Here is a 6,315-nt window from a genome sequence, read left to right on the forward strand (position 1 = left end):
CCTTCAGGAGCGGTTTAACTTGTGTTAACGAATGCCAACTAGGATTAACAACTATGGGTGTTAGAGTATACCAGGTGGCCTTAGATGCTTTTGTGGTGTAGAACATTTAGGGAAAGTCTAGAATTGTTGGCCAGATATTCAAATGAGGTTTGAATTTAAAATGGGACTGCCCAATTTAAAAATAGCAAGTTTCTATGGGACTGTGAGGGACCAACAAAATGGAGTGTCGTAGATTTTTTTGGGATTATTACAACGGAGAAGATGAACAAACTTTAACATGGAGGAAACACTGCCGGAAAATTGTGATCGCATTTTGTCACTGTTTTGTCACCAAAAACTCGGTAAGAAACTGTTTTCCTACCGCTTTACTACTTTTTTACCACCCTTTTGCTACCTTTTTATGTGTACCTGCTCCATTGAAGTTTTTTTTGCAAATCTAACCATTTATGAAATTTCAAATCATAATCAAACATCAAATAACCCAAATTAAGATATCCAAATCCAAACATTCAAACTAAGAGCATTCAACAATGATGACCCTAAAAAGTATGTGAGCGGATTTAGTTATATTATAAGGAATGATTGTTATGATTTTTAGTGGTTGTTAGGGGAGGTGAGAGAAAATATATGAAAAAAAAATCAAGAGAGAAATCCTTATAAATTTTTTAATATTTTTAAAAATGGTTAATGAATTTATTTTGAATGCTCTAAAAGTGTTTATTGCTATTTTCTAACGACAGTTGTTAACATTCAAACTAAAAGTGCCAACGAAAACTCCTTTGAGAAACAAAGTCATGTGCTTAGCTTCTGCTAGACCCGGCTTCCCCTCACACTACTACAAAAGTAGCCAATTTACTACGGAATTTTGTTACAAAAAAAAATGTGTCACAAATTTTGACAAAATTGTGACGCATTTATAACGACAAAAAAACCCCAATTTTTTAAACAAATTTGCTACATAATAATGACAAACGCTAATAACATATAATCCTGTCATAATTTTGTTATAAAATGTTTTACAATTATTTTGAAAGTGCAGCCACAGATTTTTTTTTTTTTTTTTTAGATATTTTCACATTTCATATATATGATATTTCGAGCAGATGATAAAACCGTCCAACACATCACCTTCCATATTTCTTAACATCAATAAAAGAATTTATTCAACACCTTTTCATATAACCGTCCAACACATTACCTCAAAGTTTTCAGATCTAAACCCTACTCCGCCTACTCCGATCGCACCGCCACCATACAACCACCGTCCAACACATCACCAAAGCCTCCTCCGACCAACTCCTCAGCAAATTCTCCATACGGAAGTCGTACAACGGAAGTCGCAAAACAAAAGTCGCAGAACAGACCTGGTCGGAAAATCCTCCCGCCGATTCACTTTCCGGCTCTGCTCCTCGATCATCCGCCCGTTCTCACATGGTATCATTTCACTTTTTCATGTTTTTCTTCATCATTTTCTCTTAAACTGCTTTTAATTTCACTTATCGATGTTTTAATTCTTCATATTGACTGAATCTGCATTTAAGTTTCACATATAGATGTTTTTCTTTATCATTATGTGTTAAGTTTCACTAACCGACGTTTTTTTCCATTACCGTTTGTTAATCTATTGTAAACGGAAGTCGTTACTGGTTCCTGTGCCAACGAGAGATCTATTGTGAAGGAAGAGTTCGTTTTTTGGAACAATCGAGAAGGTACGTTGTGTAAATCGATTGAGCTTTATGTGAATTCAGTTATTGCTCTCGTGTGCGCGCGTGTTTGATTTACTGTTTCAAGACTGTAAATGAATTAAATTTTGTCAGAATTTGATAATTGTTGTGGTGTTTGTGTTTGAGTTAGGGTTTATTGATCTGATAGTACATTGATAACATAATTGTAATTGTATATGTATTGCGATAATAATAGTTCGTATATGTATTGCGATAATAATAGACTGATTAACTAACCTATCTTTTCATAGCAAAATAGGAAAACAGGAGGTTGAGAAATGTAAGCCTTTTGTCTCTAAATAGGAGGTTGAAAATTGTAATCCTAATTGTATATGTAATCCTAATGCTTCTCCGTTAATTATATAGCAAAATTGAAGGTTGAGAAATATAAGCCTTTTGTCTCTAATTAAATAGGTAACTAACCTATCTTTTCATAGCGGATAGTAATTTAAAACTACATATATATAACTAAATTAATCCAATAATAATATGAAACTACATATCCTTTGGTGTCTAGTTTGATTTTACGGAGATGTTGATGAATCTGTTGTGTTGAGTAGCCGTACAATTAGGTTCGTTTATAGTGGAGTTAATGAGCGAAAGTTGATCTATTGTGGTTCTATATCAAATTGTATGTTTGTTATGATTACAATAGTTTGTATAGTGTTCTGTTTCGCAAACTGTTAGTTGTCTAGTTTGATTATAAGGAAGTGTCAATGAATCTGTTGAGTACTGGTACAATTAGGTTAGTTTATGATGGAATTAGTGAATCTTGACAAGAATGAGCCTCCAATTCTAAGTCATACCACATCTTTATCCACCCTTTTATATTTGCATTCCGCCCGGTTCATTTTACATGTTTCTAATGCAAGTATAATTGGAAAATAGATTGACAAAAATGTTTCCCGATAGAGACTGGATGTACACGAAGAGAACCACTAGTAATGGTATTTTTAACCCGACATTTCAACTATATGTCAATGATATCTTGGATTTTGCATTCACAACTCGTATGTCAGAGATGCACCTCATAATACCTCACGAGGGAGATTGATCGAGCGTCGTCCATCGGGAGAAGGGTGTGTAATAATAATAATTATAATTATAATAATAATAATAATAATAATAATAATAATAATAATAAATAAACTAATTTGGTTCTTATAAAATATTGTAGGTTTGTGAACGTGCATGGTGATGTTCATAAGACTATCTCTCGTATACTACGTGAGCATCATGATGGAGCTTGGCTCATGTTCAAACAGATTCCGCGGGAAGAAGTGGCTCGTATGTTTGTATGACCGTTTAGGGTAATATATTAATAAATTATTTTCAAATCTTACATTTAATTGTTAAGGTTGCATTTTTTTTACATTCCTTTTGTTTTTCAGACCGTTGGACATGGGATCCAACAAACGAAGAAGCAATATACGAAGGCTTTCTTAATGTGCTAAAGGGACGTTTAGAGACATTACAATGCAACTGAGAATAAAAGTTATAAAGCTTGCTTATAAAGCTGGAGAAAAAATTAACCCAAGTGTTCCTAATCAGTTTCGCATTATTCGTAAATACTCGCCCGAATCAATACCTATTAACATATGGCGTGACATGTGTTCGGTAAGCAAGTTAATACATTAGTGTTTTTTTATAATTTATTTTCTTTTATATATTTTGTATGCTTGGTGACGGGTCAGAATTGAATCTGATACAAAATAGGTTAACCAGTTGACAGTTGACAAAATGGGTTAAAATGGGTTTTGACAAAATTGAATCTGATACAAAATGGGTTTACTCTTTACAGTCTTGGAACACAAAAGAATGGCTTGATAAGTCGAAGACCGGGTCATCAAACCGGAAAAGCGGCGATATCAATTGTGCTAGCGCATCATCTCGACACACAGGTGGATCAATGGGCTTTAATGAGCATCGTGACAATTGGGTACCCTAATATATATACCAGTTTCACTAATTGTTTGTACTTCAACACTTATAACATTAGTTATTCTCTATGTTTTGTGTAGAAAAGGACATATGATCGGGAACCTAGTTGGAAAGAACTCTTCCTACAAACCCACCTCACCAAAAAAGTGCAAAGAAAAGTTAAGGAAAGGGGATATTAGCATATATGACATGAAGAATTTGGAGTTTTGTACAGACGAATCCAGAGAAGCATATGTAAGTTATCTTATAAACTTAAAACATATTTGATTTTCAATCCGGTTTTGAACCAAAACCAAATTGGGCTTTTCCCTTTTCAGTTCTAAAATAATTTGATTCAAATAAAATAAGAAATAATTGTTATTTAAGTTGTCATTTCGCTCATGCAATTACATTTTTAGCTCAGTCTTATTTTGTCAACTCAATCCAGTAAAAAATAATAGTTATTTGGATTTTTGGTCGAGGAAATAACAGATTAATATATTGTATTATAGCAGAGATTCTCAAAATCTAGTTACCATTGAGTATCACTGCCGCTGTCCTTTCACATTCATCGAGTACAACTCATAATTGCATTATTTTATTATATTTTAGGGTGGCTACTTGGAGGCGATGCATGATCTTCACGGGTCGGACTTTGCTAAGGTTCCTGATGAACCTGAGGTGTGGGCTCGTGTGTAGGCAGGAGGTCACAGGATTCGGGTATATGGGGTAGGATCTTCGGATTTGCATTACATGGTGACTGGGACGTCATCCTCTTCTAGTGGGTGTGTGTCATCATCTATTGATTACCAACGGTCACAAGAAGAGGTAATATAAACAACATATATAACACTATCAGCCCATTAGATAGTATTTCAATATCATAAACATGGGTCATTGTGGTGTAGTTACTTAGCTTTTAGGTCTATTGTTGTGTTTGTTTGTAATGTGCCAGCACCCGCATTTATTTTCTGAATGATAATTCGTCGCTGTTAAAAAATCGACTATAAAAAAGTCTAATTTATACATTGGAAGGGATGTTATGGCGTTTGGGAATGAGGCATAGATGAGTATCACTACAAAAAATCGACTTGATGTCATACGGGTAGAGATGAGCATATCGGGTTCTTTTTATACCCGGAATCAGTTCCTAACCGTACCCGGTTTTTTGAACCTGGAACCGGTTATTCAATAAAGCGGGTATGAACTGGAACTGGTTCCAGGTTGGGTTTGGAACCGGTTATTATGCCCATCTCTACATATGGGTCCAAAAATGATGGACTTTTGTGGAAGTCTTATCTGGTTGGGTTTTGATTCATACCGGTTTAGGGCAATCTTGTTTTGACTTTGTCGATCAAATCCGAACCAGCTTTAAAACATATGGGCTTTTGTTATTCTAGTTTACGGATCTTTGTGATTGGGCCATATATCCTCTTACATGGGCCAGACGTTCAGGAAAGTTCCCCGGCCCTTCACTGTAGCTATATGGGCTCCTAAGTTGTCCTCATTGGGACAGAACCTACCACTCAAAAGTAGGTAACTAACTTTTTAGATATGTCCAACCTCTCAAAGCTAAGCCAGCCCTTTTTGTTTCTTTGCAAGAGGTAATGTTTGTTCTTACTGCTAATAAGCTTTTGATTATGCTATGAAAGTGATCATTTGTATGAGGGATAATAGATGAATGAAACATATTTGATAATGTTTGTTCCTGCTGCTAATGTTTGTTCCTGCTGCTGCTGAATAGGTCAGTTTGACCATAAAAAGTCTGGGAAAGTGGAAGATGTTTCACTTACAACAAGACCACTTTTTGATTCAGTTCTTTATCTGGCTTTTTGATTCAGTTGTTTGTTTATCTGGTTCATGATCTTGATTGTGTTATGATTCTTGAAAAAACCGTTTTTTTAAATATCCGGGGTTCAGTTTTTCTTTTTAGTTAAGGCTCAAGCTATGCGAACATGAACATGACTTTCATATTATTTTTTTAAGTTTCTAATCTCTTTGCCCTAACATATTTAAGCTCGTCTTGAAAATGGAACACATTCAAGCTCGTCTTGAAAATGAGATGAAGGCGAGAGAAGATCTTATGGCTCGTCTTGAAATTGAGAGAAAAGCGAGAGAAGATCTTTAACAACACATAAATGAAGCGGTGAAAAGAGAGCTACAAGACTTCATGAAGAATTGGCGTTCTAGTAATTAGTTATAAGTTGGTATCGTTTCAAAAACATATGCATGCTAAGAGTTTGTTTTGTGGTTTAGATATACTCGATATTGCGTTATGGATGTTGCAAGTTGGTTAGCTTTATTGTGGATTTTAAAACATGTTTTATAGTTTTCTAGTGATTTCGTTTTGCATTTTTTTTAGTAAAATAAGATCTAATTGCTTTTAGCTTTTTTTTATTTTAAATGTTTGGTTACAAATGTGTTACAATCAAAGATCTGTTTTGTTGCAAATGTGTTGCAAGCATTAAAACATAACAACTAAGAAATGCGTAGCAAAATTTATGACACAATGTTTTCGTAGGAATTATGTTAAAATTTGCGTAGCAAATGCGTAGTAATTAGTTTCCGACGAGGCTTTTTCCAACATCAAGGTTTTGTTGCAAATGTGTAGCAAATCTCAGTTTGCTACGCATTTGTGACAGAAATGCTTGTTAGAAAATGCCAAATTTCT

At 34.5% G+C, this 6,315-nt stretch overlaps 1 long non-coding RNA gene across 6 annotated transcripts; it reads left to right on the forward strand.

The window, feature by feature from the left end:
* Nucleotides 1-209: 209 nt before the first annotated feature.
* On the forward strand, nt 210-5,772 carry LOC110923575. 6 transcript variants are annotated; one of them, XR_004885871.1, is made up of 9 exons: nt 210-341; nt 1,213-1,434; nt 1,638-1,709; nt 2,613-2,803; nt 2,902-3,034; nt 3,116-3,341; nt 3,526-3,663; nt 3,746-3,899; nt 4,257-5,772. It is a non-coding gene; the product is annotated as an uncharacterized LOC110923575 (long non-coding RNA). The 6 variants fall into 6 exon arrangements; XR_002584161.2 differs by lacking the exon at nt 210-341 and having other exon boundaries at nt 1,089-1,434; nt 4,257-4,472; nt 5,662-5,772; XR_004885872.1 differs by lacking the exon at nt 210-341 and having other exon boundaries at nt 1,090-1,434; nt 2,613-2,671; nt 2,744-2,803.
* The last annotated feature ends 543 nt before the right edge of the window (nt 5,773-6,315 follow it).

This window comes from Helianthus annuus, chromosome 17, assembly GCF_002127325.2.
Source record: "Helianthus annuus cultivar XRQ/B chromosome 17, HanXRQr2.0-SUNRISE, whole genome shotgun sequence".
NCBI classification, from domain to species: domain Eukaryota; kingdom Viridiplantae; phylum Streptophyta; class Magnoliopsida; order Asterales; family Asteraceae; genus Helianthus; species Helianthus annuus.